Below are 16,103 nucleotides of genomic sequence, written 5' to 3'. Positions count from 1 at the left end.
TATGCCGACCGTGTTCATTAACATGAGAATGCAACAAAGTGCGAGGGTGTAACTCAAGTAACTAAAACGTGTAATAGGATAAATGTCAGAATCCCCGTTAATAATCGGCCCCGTATTGTTTCTGTTTTTATTGAAGCGTTGCCGCACTCGAGCCGAAACATTTTATGAATGCTAATGAAGCGAAGAGGAGCCTCTCTTTCTCCTGTGTGTCTTTGCTCACAGCCGGAGAAACGATTTTCATTATTTACGAAACACTCTTTCATTTACATAACAACCCGAAACCTTGCAGATATTCAAATCGAACCTAAGCACATATTTATGTCTATTTCCGAAAGGTTTGCCGACTTGTGCGTGAAACGATGGATCATTTCGCCAATAAATGGCACTGTCCCCTCGGAATTGCATTAATAAATTGATTGGTGGTGATCGCTAGACCGAAAGGCCGAATGATCACCTCAAAACTATACAACACTTATATAATCAACTTTCCCTCTTGTGTGTGGGGTAATTTCGGATTGATCACCCCGATAGTGACGGTCCCTTGCTGCTTCGGGGACAATGGACTTGATAGATCGACTAAAGTGCATAAAACAAACGCGAAAACGATAAACACCGTTTCTAATTTTCTTTTCCACACCATTTGACTCGAAAATGAATTTATTTAATAACAGGAAACAGGAGTTTAGACAGGACACTTAGAGTAATTTTTGATGAGAGTCAAGGATGGATGAGGAAGAGTTTATTGCAAACTTTTTTTTGCGTTTTTTGTGGCATTAATTTATTCTCTTTGCTTCGCTTTCTTAATGCATTTTGGTAATAACTTTACTATTTCCTTGCCTAATATTGTGCGGCAACTTGTTGATGATTTACTTGGTATAAGTTGTCTGAAGAACGAGGCATTATTCGAACTTTGAGCTTGTTTTATAAATGCTCGTCTCAGACAGACATCCATGTCAAAATTTAAAATATTTCTCCATTAGCTAAAGCCCACAATAAGAATTTATGACAGACAATCGGCTTTCAACTAGTGCAGCTTTTAAGGTGGCGTAAGTAATTTTTTACCTACCCCTTTGAGCGGCATCAAATATTAAAATTAATAACCGACTGCCATCGTTTCCAGCCATCTCACGTTCTTTTCCCTCACAACAAAACGAATTTAACGGCGTCTCTTCCTAATTAGATTACTTTTAGCTTTTAGTTCGCCACCGAAAAGTCATAAACTAACCGTTGAAACATTAAATGAAGGTGACCTCAGTGCTAATTTATTCCAGTCAAATGATGAATCTAAATTGTGACGGGCAGGTGGAATTTTGGAGGCGTTAAGGTAAGCCGCACTTAAAAATTCATACAAGACCGGAGCGGACTATGGAATATTTAAAAGCGACCGCAAAAACTCTGAGCTTGTAGATTTCACCTGTCCGGCTTGAAATATACGAAGAGACTGATGAATTAGGAATGGGCAACCGGACGGACGTTCTAATTGCACGTCTGCATAATTCTATAATTCATCGTGTTAATGTGCCTTCATAAATCTCGGGAGGATTAGAGTATTTCGGTAAGCAAAGCCACCGCTACAGTTTTAACACTTTTGTAAAAAAAAGAGAAAAAACTTCCACCAACTTTTATCTAACCAAAGGGAGGATACATAAATTTTCAATACTTACTCAGTAGAGCACTTTATAAATACCCTCAAAACCGATTCAGTTGTTGAAGTCGATTTGCTTGAAGGTTTAAAAAGCTGGTTAAAACCTTCTACGTGGTCAAATTTAATTAACTTCAACAAAGTTGTGTAAGAAAGTTGTTGTATCTTTCCTCCTACAGTGAATACAAAATACGACGCTTTACCGAAAACTCCGAGCCACCTGGGCTGTTCTCCTGTGCGCGAATTAAATTTTAAAAAGCAATTTTGAGAAGTGTACACGTCGAATTACTCGTTCGAATGGACCGGGCTGATTTGGTACAGGAAAACAGCGGTGAAACCGAATTAAATATTATATAAAGTGAAGTTTCCCGGCTTTTATTGTATGGCAAAATAAACTACACTCACTCCCTCTCGGTTCACATATTTATGGAGAGGGTGGTAAAATTTGATTTTGCCCGAATAAAATGAAAAATATTGGGAAACGCGGCCAAAACTTGCATTTTTGCAGTTTCGAATAACAGTGAATAAATAAAAAGGCGAAAATTTAAATATAGTAAAGTGGGACGGATGAATTTTTCAGCGTCAATCAGCTCCAATTATTTGTTTTTGGAAAACTCAGAAAGTCGATCAAAAAACGCATCAAATATTAAAACGGCGCAAATATGTGTGCAGTGTAATTGTCCTCACACTGTATAACATTTATTTCGGACGCTTATCAAAATTTAACCCCTTTTAATTTTTCATTGGCTCAAGTCAACTTATGCCAAAAATAATGAAATGCTATATTAAAACAGCAGCACACTGTAAAATTTTTATTTATGGCCCGATTTCAAAAAATAAGAAATTTATTTAAATGTCTTAAATTTACCTAGAGACTGATGAATTTTATTTTTTTAAATGTTGTAATAATTTGGAAGACATTAGTTTTTGTTTTCTAAGTAATAGTCGTAGATTAAAAATGGGAAATTTTCTTGCTTGTTTCTCCCCGTTTGTGTGATTTTTTTGGTTAATTAGTGGAGTCATCAATATCGATAATTCATCAGAGCTGCTGGCGTTCGTCCGTCATCTCCTTGCCCTGTGGTAGCATTTGGGCTCCAGCAGATAACCGAAAAATAACGATTTCCGCTTCGACAAACACAAGTGCAAGTTGCGTGCATGATGGATGAACGTCATAGGATTTCGTCTGATCGCAACTGTGACCGTGTGCGTGAGGGGTGCATAAAATCCATCCCCCAACATATAAAACCACGAGGACAGGCGTGGAAGTCTACACCGCAAATATCAATCAGCAAATGAAGGTGCCGATAACAGAAAGATTGATTGATTGCCGGAAAATTATTATCCGTTTTTGACTCGTTACAGCCGAACGCTAAATTTCAATAATCGCTCCCCCTGTATTGTTTAAGACACCTCATTTCGTCGGGGTTGATCAAGAAACGTATTATTCTCACTTTGGAAGTGGCAGGATGTGTGGTAATGAAAATTTGTGCGAGCCGGAAGTCTCGAATGGCTTTGCAAAAAATGCAAAATCCCGTTTGTCTTGATTATTGAAAGATTTTTTTTATTTGTCAAGTTTAAATTTCTTCCAATGTTGGTTCTCATTATTGAATTTAAAGTTGATTTTGCTGAATCCTTCTTGTGTTTGGCGTGACGGCGTGGCGGTGACGAGTAAATTAAATCAATTTTGAATAATGAGTATTGGTATTCACCCACAGAACATTAAACACATCCACAAAATTTAACAGTGTCGGTTTTGTTCAATATAAACGATCAAAAATTTATACGAAAATGCAATACATCCAACATGCCGCCGTTGATGACCAATATATTATTATTTATAAACAATAATACATAAAATTTCGGTTTCTGGTCGCGAGAGCGATCAATCGATACCCGAATTTATTGTGTTTTGAGTAAATGCGACGGCTTTGAATTATTGAATATTCATTTGCGGATTGTATATTTAAATATTTATTAGCATAAAAATTCCATTCGATTTAATTTTCCCGGCGGTTTGTTTGGCTTTTCCGTTTGAAAAACGGCGCTCGTTTTTGAAACGAATTCCCAGCAAGTAATGAAAGCTCTTCAAAGCTTGTCATATAATTAAGCTCACTGCTAGTATCCGATAATTTTTACCCGATTAATGCTCCTCCATATGTAGTGATTTCTGTTTACATCAGGAAATTCACATGATGAGTTCCTGCGAGATTATCAAAGACAAATCTCCCGCTTAATTACCAGGGAAATTGATAATCTGATAAATTCAGGAATTTTTCTCCTCGAGATAAAGAAAAATTATCAGAGGCAACTTTTTCGAAATTGCATCGTCGATAAATTCGGCCCGTCGAGATTGTAAATGTTCGCTTTTTTAATGAAAGAGGATATTTATTGGTGGAATATCCGGCAAAGGAATCCGAGAGCGTTTGCGCGTCTTGGTCAGGCCTAAATTCAATTGAAAAGTGTCTAACGTTGGGAAAAATCGTGTTAATGCTTTATAAAGTTAAATGCGATGATCCAATCATTTTGGTTTTGTGGATGGTGGAGAAGTGGAACGCAGTCAGTTGATCTAATTTACCTCGACAGAAGCACTCCGGTTGCCAGTCGGCGTTAAATGGATGCCGTCGACGCCTTGCCGACCATTATTATTGCCCTTTTAACTGCAATCTGGACATAACTTTCGCGGAAAATTGCCGAACGAACGCTCTCACTGATTCCAAATAAAGCGGACATTCCTCCAATGGGATCACAAACTATTTGATTGTTGCTTTTTGCGCAGCAATTGCCACCGGATCGTTAAAATAAATTGCCGAACTGACGAGTCCTCAAGAGCCAACAGACGCACGAAAAGGCGCAACGTACACCCAAAACGACTCTAATGGTGCTTTATAACACGGCAATTAGTTTATGGCTCCAAACATCACCACCAAGACTTCTAAAACAACCACCACCACAGTCCAAGATTCACCAAACGCCAAAAATTTATTACTTTGTTGCGTATAAACGTTAGAGTATTTAATAAATTTCAATTTCATGCTGTGTTTTTATGAAAAATTTACAACCTGTGGCAGCAAAGAACAAAAAACCAATCGTTTTCTTATATTTTTTAAGTAAGTATTTGAAACTTATCGTACTATTCCCTCACTTCTATTGCTTTATTAGAGTAAAAATTACTCTAAAAAACTCTGTTACTCTTTATCTATCTACTGTAACATTTTCTGTTAAATAACAGCGGCAAAAATCTCGCCATAAACTAACAGTCACAGTGACTTATAGTGAATTTTGCGATGTTTTATTAACTTAAGAAGGAAAAGTCTGAAATGGTCGCCAAAAAGGCATAAGATTTGTACTTGTTGGAGAAAAAGATGAAGGAGGATCTTTTAGAGAAGAAATAAAAACTTTTGAAAAGCTAACTTGGCTATTATTACAAGAGACACAAAAAGAAAAAAAACTAGAACAACAAATAAAAGAAGAAAAAAGAGAACAGAAAGTTACTAGCCGACCAGAAAGGTTGACAGGAGCTCTTAGCATAAGAATTAGAAGCGGTCCAAGAGCTGAAGAGGAACTTGGTCAGGAGAAGTTACGAAAAATTTTGAGAGATAAATGGACTTGCTCTTGTAGAGGCCCCTGGATTCGATCTTGGAGAAGATGAAAGTTGAATTAAAAGCACAAGAAGAAACCGTAGTTGAATGAATGTAGAAGCTGGAATCTGGCTTGGAGGAAGTGTTTATTGTACACAGCGTTTCTGTGAGGCAGAAAAAGTACGAAAAGGAAAATATGTTTAGGATTTTTGGAAATTTTTCACTTTTCTAATGGTTTATCCGGTTATGGCCCGGATACGTCGTTAGTGTCTGTTTCCCCCATTCCCGTCTGCTGCTCGTGCAATAAAGGTCGGGAATGACACATCTCTGAGCCGTTTACGTGTGAAGGAGAACGTGTTTAATATTTTATTGGTTATAGCCATTAGAATTGCTCAATTAAGTGTCGCTTGGTACATGGGGGATGGTGCTATTCACACGGCCTCTCCTCTTGTTAATGCCAACCGCACTCAGATTAATCATCCGATGAACATAATTGCGTTTCCGTAAGTGTACTCGGCCGGTAACACCCCGCGTTAATTAACAAGCCTATGGATCATGTTGCTTGTCATATCCGTCACTGATATGGCTATAAACGGAAAAGATCCGCCATTTTTAGATAAATCTAGACGTACCTAATAAGTTGCGAGATAACGGCCGCGGTTTATACATTCTGCTTGAAAATGCTTACATTCCATTAGAAAAGATAAATATTGAGAGCTTTTGACCGAATTTTTGGCAGAGCTTTCTTGCAGGATTGGAAATACACGTCCTGCTGACTTATTGAAAATTTGTTCTAGAGAGTATTCATTAATTTGATACTTTGATAACAGCACTGAAAATGTGAAAAATGTGTAGATGATTATAAAGTCGAAAGTTTAGATAGCAAAAGAACAACAATGAGCCGACTTTATTTCCGACTAGGATCTCGTTAAAAGTAGACGTCAACGGCAGAAAATTAGCACAAAATTAATTCATTTGACGCATTCAGTCAATAATAAACCAGTTAACGAGTTGGTAATTTTCCAACAAATTTCCAATAATGTCTAAAGTTGTAGAAGCTGGCTATAAATTTATTATTATTAAACCAATTTACATCAAAAACAAGGCTCACAACAAATTGTACATTTGTCCATTATGCCCACTTGAAAATTCGCTAAAAGTAGATTGTTTTCACAATGTGAATAGGGCGAACTGGATATTCGTATTTTTTTCACTTTAACCGAAACTCGTGAAATTGTATTTTATATTTACAGTTTAATATTTGTTTAGATACTAATTAGTTTTGAAAACTTTGAAATTGGATAGGCATTTCACGGTCCACAATCCTGTCTGGCTTTCCCGAATAGAGCATATTTTAGAACTTCAATTATGTTTTACGCAGCCATAGAGGTGTTTTTTGTGAAGTTGTGTTTTCATCTAAAATACCAACCAGAGTTGAAATCATATATGAAAACGAATCAGGAATTCGGCGGAAATTCCTGCCATTTTTATTAATGTATTGTCGAAAGCTATACTTTTAATAAAATCAAATTAATATACACAAGTGCCAGACAGAAATTAATAATAAGAGTTTCCCATTGTGCCAATGCTGTGAGAGCGAACAATAAAACCCATGACACATCTAATAAGACCGCCACTGTCAAAACACATAATTGGATTCCGCTCTCTGCAGTTGTCATCCAAAGTGCAAAACTTTCGCCCATTGAAAGTGAAACCCTCCATCAATATCTGTATTTATCGTATTTATATTCGTAATCGTCACAATGCGCAGACCGAGAATACCAGAGACAATAATAAGGGTGCTACAGACACCACCGCACCATTGTCATGCCATAAAATGTAATAAGCCAAATTTTAAAGAATACTGCACGCCGAGTTTCAAGTTTCCTCTTCAATATAATAAGATTTCCTCCCTCTAAGACGACTTGTCTAAACTTCATTTCGAAAATTTCGCCGAATATAATGCCGGAATTACAATCGCGGCTTGATTATACGCCGCAAGACGGGGTTTTGTTTGAAAACTGGGCGAAATCGAAAGGGGAGGAGTCCACTCATCGAGAGCGAACACGTGGCGGTCACGTGACACGGACAGAGTTACAACGTGAGAGGTGCTCCCCTAATTGTTGCAGCGGTTGCATTTTGATTGGAAAAACAAGTCGGGAAAGCAAGAGAGATAATTTCTTACAATTGCATTTGCAAGTCCTATTTTAGTTTAATTAGTCATTTTCAGGATGCAGCGAGGACCAAAGAAATAGCCTTTTTAATTACATTGCTTTTTGTGCTTTTTAAGGAAAAGTTGTGCAGTCGTCTTCCGACAACACCGTTTTTAATTTTATTAATGCATTTCCTTGATTTTCCGAATTAAAACTTTTTCCTGACTTGTTCGCGTTATAAACTGATTAATGACGATATGTAAACTTTAATGAAAGGTAACAGTTACAGCAGGGAGAACATTTTACTTATGCAAATTAATTATTCCAGTAGGGAAGTTAAACTTCTGATTTGGATTAAATTTAGATGCCCTTTAGCGAATTGCTTGACGAAAAAAACGCAAACAAAACTGAAATTATTTCGGTTGCGGAAATGCTAACGGGGTTAAAAACTGTTTTCGGTTTTTGGATTTTTACTAGTACTGCAACATGTTGCCGTAATAACACATGAAATTTAATCAATTCTGTTACGGCCGCAAAGTTTATTCCTGAATAATAAATACTGCAATAATTAAACACAAATGCAACAACGCGACTAATGCCATTACAAGTTGTAATAGCTAATGCATAAGAAATAGGGTCACTAGATGTGATTACACCTTATAATTATTCTATTAGCAATATGCAATAAACGTACACTGCATTTACTCGTACCTTTTTGTCCACTTGCAGATGAATTTGCGTTTCTTTATGAATTTAATTAAAATTCCACATTTTACTAGTGCAGTACTTCAACCGCAACATAACTGAAGTCAATTAAGTCGCGTTTACACAAAATGCAAGTAATCGAATTAGTCGTTTCATTAGTTGATGTGAAAGCTCACGGTGAAGCGAGCTTTAGCCGTAAGATTCTCTCTGTGATTCCGAAACAATACACAATCTTCCACAAACTTCTCTTATTTGTTCATGCCCTTCCGCAATAATTACTCACTATAATATTAATATTATTGTTACATTTACCAAAGTTAATTGAGCAACCTTTGTTACATTAATTAGAACAATAGTTCAAATAGCATTTAGCAATAACATGTCTGATACATTTTCAAAGGATTATTAATATGGAAAATGTCAACACAGACGTGTTTACATATTACCAACATGTCGCAACAAAGCGTCAGTGAAAAACCATAACAAAGACTTTTCCATTTTATCGGTTCTTGCAGCTTCATTTGCAGCCTGGGGGCGACGTAATAGCAACAATAAGCTTAGCGTAACGCGTCTAATTAGTTTTTTACACGGTCGGTAATGGAGAGCAACCGGTGAGTGAATTCGGATAATGGCAGATGAAAAAAATCTGCGGATGGACCTCCGGAATTTTCCGGAGTGTTTTCTGCATCGGTCTCGTCGAAACGACCATTAGCGCCCTCCCGCAGGTTTGCGGTCGGTCCATGAACTGACCGAAGCGGCCTTTGGTCAAGGTAATATAAGACCACCGCTAACGGCCGACGTTTTAAGTGCAAATTGGTTCAAATTGCATTTAACAGCATCGACTCTGGTTTTCACAATTCCTAACGCGATAATAAACAACGGCCGGTGGGTCGATTGTTGCGTTTCAAAGCGATTTTAGCCAAGATTTTTGCAAAAAATATCTTTAACAACCTAACACTGTTTCCCCATGCGCTTGTTGAGATTTTGCTATAAATATTAACGGAGTTTTCTGTCAGCTGATGGCGAATAAAATAATGTAAATGAAACTCTTAATTTTATCGTTGGAAATATTTTCTTAAGTGTTTGGGATTATTTAGCAACAAGATCAAAAGATTGAACAAAAAAATTACAATTATCACACAAAATTCCATGAAGAAAAATGTTCACTGATCTATATTGATTTTTAGGACTTTCTGATCACATGGATGTTTTTTAGAGTTTAGATTTTGGAACTAAATAAATCAAATCAGAACTTGATTTATACACGTTTATTTTTCTGGTTCAATAATGTTAAACAATTAAAAGGCATTAGCAACTTATTTTACCTGTTTTAACCATAAAATTTTATACAGGGCTTTTATATTTCAAAGTTATTTACCATGTGAAAAAACATTATAAAATTACTCGGTATGTTGTCAATTAATCCACTTATAGTAAATTAATATTTTTACTAAAAAAATATGCACCCATGGTAGCTATACACAACTTTTTAATTTATTTTGGAGCAAAAATTAAATAAAATGTTATTTTAACTATCGTTTGTTAAATATTTTTTATTTGGATTAAACTGGGCTTGAACCATTTATTTAATTAAAAAAGTACCTACTTAAATTGTAAATATACCTATGTATTAACTAAAAAATGTACAAAACCTTTAAAAAACATGAAAAATTATTATTGTAGCTATGTGTAGAGAAGAAAACTTTACTATTTTGTTTTCCGATTTCCGTCATTTAATCAGAAAGAGCAATTCATCTGAATAATAGTAAAAATGTAAAAGTGTAATTACAGCAAGAAAGTTTTAAAAAAAGCTGTTGCTTGAAAAAATAGAGAATCTGGTAGATGTAATATATGAAAAAACCTCATCATTTGGAGTACCTCGGGCTATAAACATTTCGAACGAACTTTTGAAACACTTTTGCATATTTAAACGTTCGCTAATAAATATTGGATCAAGAATAATAAACCGAAAAAACTAAAAGCGCCAGAGACACTACAGCAGCAGACGGTCCACTGATGAATTAATTAGCCGCCGTACGATAGCCTTTAGCGTTTGAGACGTGTCCATGTTTTTTTCCGCATCGGAACTTGAAATTGCATATTCATCGTAGGAATTAACACATCGGTTCCCGGATCGATCGAAACTCACAATGTGTTGACACTAACTCCGTGATAGTTTGCATTACTGTTTGCGTTTCAAATTACCATCGCTATTCATTTTACTAGGGGCTCATTATAGCCGTGAAGGTCCTAATATATTGTCGTGAATCTGGCATCAGACTGACAAATTGTCTAGCATTGTACAGCCAGACATTATCTACTACTGCATATGCACGTAACCGTTTAAATTAACAATTTGCTTATGCCTTTTGTCCAACAACCGAATTATTCTGCGACAATAAACCCACTTTTCAATATGGTTTTACACTAGTTGGTAAACATGCAGTTACATATTTGCCCGAATTTTTAACTGTTTTTTTTTGTTTGGAAATGTTGTTCTCGAATCATTTTTTACTACTGGGACAAATAAACGAGTTTTCATCTAGTTTTGTTTAGTGGTGCGATGATTTTTCCGATTAGTTTTGTAAAAAAGCCGCTTTTGTATGTACATTTAGATATAAGCTGCTCGAGGCAGCGTGTGAACATGACCTAACGGATTGAATTTTTAAAATGCGAGAGAAATGACGATTTATCAACATAAAAATAGGGAACGTCATTTCCATAAGTTACACAATAACGATCCCGTGGAGAGATATCCACAATAAATAAATTAAATCATTATTTGAATATGTAATTATAATAATAACATGTTCGAAACGTAATCTCTCATCGTTCCAAAGGAGAGACTTCAACAGGTGAACTAGTATCGAAAAAACATGGGTAGATCTCCACGTTTGAATAATTTTTCGAGTGGCGAGGTGAATGCCCTAAAATCATGATTCATGAATATCCACCTAAATTCATGGTTTAGTGACATAATTCCGAGGGTTGTTTTAAGAAGCACACCCCAATTAGCAAAAATATACATAATTTATCGTGAATTAGAGTCATTTTTTATTAACAGAGCTGAACCAGTTTGTTTACTAGTTAATTATTCACGGGTGTATTGTATAATTCAAGTTGAAGTGGATACGTGTAGGCAAATTTAAAAATAGAGTAGTGTATTAATTTACGGCGAATTGAATACTAAATCCTCTCAAGGGATATGAAGTTAAAATTATTCCTATTCTATTATTTATATCGCGATGATCCGAAATGAAATGCAAATTTCTGAAGGATTTAATACCCTGGCAGTTAGTGTTTCTACTGAGAATAGGTAACTTCAAAGTAGAGATAAACTTTCCTTCTATCGTCTTTGAGGAGAATCATGGTATAATTAATTATTCTGGAAAGATGAATTACAAGTTACTCAACAAATTTAAGCTACCGGGAAGATTGTGCAAGGAAAATGTAATAGAGCCTCTAATACTGCACTGATATTACATATTACAAAAAATCAATATTTGGTGTAAACAAATTAAATACTTATTTATTTTGTTCTTATTTCTATTACTGATGGTTAAAGCGTTAATTTGAATAATTCTGGAGATGTATGCGCGGTTTACTTGGTAAAAATAATGAAAACACAATTTGTTGAAATTTGGTGGATGCGCCTGAAGATGGGTGAAATTAGCGCAAATTGTTAATATTTGCTCGTCACTTGTGGCAATTAGGCATTAGAGGCGTCGCCGAATAATTCTATTTATCGAAGAAAATTGGGTATGCGCAATGTTTGGAGAAATATTAGCCCGTATGCTCAGCAGAGAAGAGAATGATAAGGGGTGGGGTTGAAACTCGCTATCAAAAGGGCTGCTGCAGACTCGTCCTGTTCAGTCTGTAGATAACCGCATACGTGGTTACACGCTCAACTCTGAAAACACGATCGCGAATAAACGTGTTTCAAAAGACCATCGTGCGGCTGCTCTTCATCTCGACGACTTTCATGCACCATCAGCATCGGGGATCGCGTATTTTTTCGAGGTGTGTGACTCGTCCTGTGTTTGTTCCTGTGCCACCGATACGACACTGAAACGTGACTGTGTTTTCAGGATAACGGATCTTTCCGCCAAGGTAGAGTTCGATGTTTTCGTTATCCGGTTGGAAACTGAAAAACGGTGCCTTTTCATAACCGCGCTCGACCTAACTGGCTTTTTCAGCTACGGACCTCGAAATTTCCTGAGAGCACTGACGGGCTCCTGCTTTTTGCCTGTCATAATAAGATTAAGTTACAGTTCCATGTTTCACGGTTCCGAACCGACGTCTTTGTTTAAATTCATCCCACAGTTCTAATCTGCAGGAAATTATACTTCGGCACGTTTCGTACATTATTGAAAATTTTTAATTATCTAATATCTCGAAATAATTTGGCAAGCGAACGCAGACCCAGCTTTTGATGCAAGTTTTTGTGCCATTTGACTTTTATTATTAATTCTTTTGGTAATGGACTCGTTCATCGTTCTTTAATATCAATTTGTTAAATTAAAAAATAAAGCGAACATAAAACTCGCAGACACAAATGTCAACAAGAATAAAATTAATGTTTTAAGATGAGGATCGTAGAGTATCTCCAAAATTTGATTATTTTATTTTTCCTTTATTCCAACTGAGTCACCTAATTATTTTTTTGCCGAATGAGCATAAACGGATAGAAACAAAGGCATTACACGTAATCGCAGATTTTCGTTTGTTTGTAAGACAGCGTTCCGAAAATTAGATTTAACTTGTCTTTGGAGCATGGAGTAAAAATCACAAATTGACAAGTTTCTCATACCCGATAAATTTGGAGGAAAAAGTTGTCGCTGATGTGTCTTTGGACAATTCGGGCTAATTGGAGTAAATTCGTTAAAGTCGAGCAATTATGGCCTGGTTTGTAAGAGTTTCGGCCTCTCGAACGTTCTCAAATTCGTTAATACACGGATCGAAGTTGTCTAAACAAACACGAGTCCCCCAATTAAACTTTCTTCGTCGCATTTTGTGTATCTCTTTTCATCTGGTACTTTTAATTAGAATGAGCTTTAATTATCGTTTAATTACGTAAATTACATGGCCTGATAGTCTTGCACTATAATTTCCCGGATCTTTTCAATTCATTCCGTACACATCCAACCACTTCTTGGGCGTAAATGATGGCCCTCTTCATCTAATTAAATTCATCGCAGCTTTTTATTGCCTTTCGCGCCGGATTTTCGTATCAAAGCGAAATCGAAAACGTCATAATCCATTAGGCATCAGTCGGACTAATTCGATCAGCAATTGTAACGCCAGGCCGGAAAAAGCGCCCGGATTAACCGGATCGCTGTATAATTCAGTCTAATTTCGTCCTGAACGGAATTACATATGAATAAGTGATAACTTGCCATTTCCCCGGATGTCATCCTCGGCGTACTCTGGGGGCGGTGGGGGAGCGTAATTAAACGGAATTATGGGCCGCCCGCCAATGAAAGGAGCTTTTCAATATTTATACTTGATGAAGTTGGCGGGAAAAAAGTAATCTCGTTAAGGCATAATTATTCCAGGAGAGGGTGCATTGTCTTTTTCAAAACCGCTGTTTAGCATAGTTGATGATATCCTTTGAGGCAGACGAATTTGTCTTTGACAACGTTTTGCGAAGAGATTGTTTAGAACGTGGAGAGCGTCTCAACGAGACCCGGCTAAACTCTCAAACACCTACAAAGCTGAATGTTTAACATCTTCTTCGTTCGAACTTAATGCCAAGGACTGTATTAAAATTGTAATCCCCGAAAGCACACACGTGACAACTTTCTGAGTTTCAAGGACGCACAATCCTGAGTTGAAAGTAAAAAAGGCAAAAGCTTTGCCAAAACATACACATGGTGTAGATAAAATTAAAGAATAATTTAACCGTAATGACATTTTAGCTTATTTTACGCCGAGTAGTTTTGGTGGCGCCTAGGGACGTTTAACTACCGCCATTTGCAAATATTACCGGAATTTCTACATTTCTGTTTTTTTGTGGAGGTGTTTTTGCGTCACCACTTTTCCTACATCTAACTTTCTAATTGCGTTAGTTTCTTGCTGGTAGCTTTTTGCCTCGTATAACACATGAACTGCTAACTATGGTCTGGCAGTCTTGTTGGAGTTCCATGCATTTTAGTTAGCATAACTCATGGTCATTTGTTTTCTTTTGTAAATTACTGCAACCAAACTTGTTGATTACGCCGGCGTCTGTTAATGTTGGTCCATCGTACAGTTTCCACAAACTATGGCTTGCATCCGACTAAAATTAGTTAGCATGTTGCTCATAACATAGTCGTAAGTATTATGTGGTGTAATTTCAAACGTTCAGTAGCCACCGGCTGTCGGAGTATTCATTTAAGTTATTGATACGGAGTAGTTACTATAAACGAGCTTCAACGGTTCTATTATAATCATTTAATTCACTTTCCGCTAATAATAGAGAATTCCAATTAACAGATACATCCGACACGGTGTACTCTAGCTACAAACTGGCCCTGTTTCTCATCGTATTATTGACCCGTCTCACTGAAATTTATTAGGTGTTTGTTAGCCTTGTCTACTTGCACACCTGTATTTGACTTTTTGTGCTATGAAAATAACAGCTAATTCAATAAAATTCATTGACGGACGCACGTTTCGGACTATAGTAATTCCTTTCAACTAAAACCAACACCTCAAACGTGACAAGTTTAGTTTTAGTGTCTTGTTTGAAAATTTGATTATCTTTCGTTTCGATAATTAAAACAAAAGATGTTTTTCTCTTGATTCAATTGTATTAGAATTAAGATTAAAAATTAAATACAAAATATTTGTAAGTTGTAAGGAAGGGAGAATAGGGGTTGTTTGATATCGTTGTGATCACATTCATTTCTTGTGTGTAATATTTCAAATAGGCATAGTTGTAATACGGCACGGAAGTAACCGCGTGATTAAATACATCCAAACAAGTGGGTGTTGTATTTTCAGGGGAACTCAATCTATATTGATCCAATGACAACTCATAACGTTGCCAACCGGATTATGATAAACGATTTCCGTTTCCATTTTGCATTTGTCGCATTCCTGGATGTTTTGCTGGCGCAAAAATTTCAAGGGAACCTTTCGATTTTAACGTAATTTAAGCCAAAAGCTCTCTTGTCTCTCCTCTCTTTCCATTCAGAGTCAAAAAATTCGCGTCATTGACAAGTTAAGTGCATTCCGTTCGAGACAAATTCTACATCGGCCAAAAAGAAAGAGGCGAAACGACCTCGTAAAAGCGGTTATTTCTCTTATATATCCGAACATGCTTTTAAACAAATCACACGTTTTTTTCCTTGGGTTCATCCCGACCGGGGAATTCGGGAGCATCAAGTTGTTACCGGAATGGAATAAAACAGCCATTCATCTAATAAATTTGACATGGTGTAAAATGTCAAGAGAGTAAAAGCTCGATATGTAACGTTTAGTGGAGGGGGTCATGCGTGCCATGCAAAGCACGAGAGCTCCACAATGCGAGGATTAATCCTGAAACGTTGCTTACTGCGATCCATTAGAGAGTATTCAGTCACAAGTGGCTGAAGAAGCCGTCTCTGGTTGACAGGCTGCGAGCTTTGTAGAGCCATTTACACAAACTGGCAAATGACGAACTTGATCACCGGCATTTGTTTCACTGAACAATTGAAATCTGCAGTTGTTCAAAGCGCTAAGCCTCCGCGCTCCTAAATAACGCTTTCTTATTGTGCTTTCGGCCATTTTCCGATAGTAATTAAGCTGCATTCTGCTGATGATGCTACATCGATTGGAAATATTAGCAGTCGTTCGGCCGATGGCTGAATAGTTTCACTCGATTGTTGTCGCGAGATTGATCAATTTTCGACGGAAGGCACAAAAGAACTCGCTCACCTCGTCCTATATTCATACAGGGACTGCAATGAAAGGTAAATTTTTCTTTTGTGTCACTCTTGTAATAGGAATACGTTTGCTTAGCTCCCTTTGTGACGACGTTTCTCGCGAATAAAATATTCGAGG

General features: G+C 36.7%; 1 protein-coding gene across 2 annotated transcripts in view; it reads left to right on the top strand.

The window, feature by feature from the left end:
- LOC655103 (epithelial discoidin domain-containing receptor 1) overlaps nucleotides 1–16,103 on the top strand; it is a 142,930-nt gene that overhangs the window by 22,440 nt on the left and 104,387 nt on the right. The window contains exon 1 of one of the 2 annotated variants that reach the window (XM_008201695.3): nucleotides 11,944–12,188. The exons of the other annotated variant lie outside the window; for it this stretch is intronic. The gene's annotated coding sequence lies outside the window, so the exon portion shown is untranslated. Of the gene's footprint in view, nucleotides 1–11,943; nucleotides 12,189–16,103 lie in introns of those variants that run through there. 2 annotated transcript variants of the gene reach the window in all.

Source organism: Tribolium castaneum, chromosome 1, assembly GCF_031307605.1.
Source record: "Tribolium castaneum strain GA2 chromosome 1, icTriCast1.1, whole genome shotgun sequence".
In the NCBI taxonomy this organism is placed as follows: domain Eukaryota; kingdom Metazoa; phylum Arthropoda; class Insecta; order Coleoptera; family Tenebrionidae; genus Tribolium; species Tribolium castaneum.
Note: the sequence above shows the minus strand (reverse complement) of the source record. Positions and strands in the feature narration are given on the sequence as shown.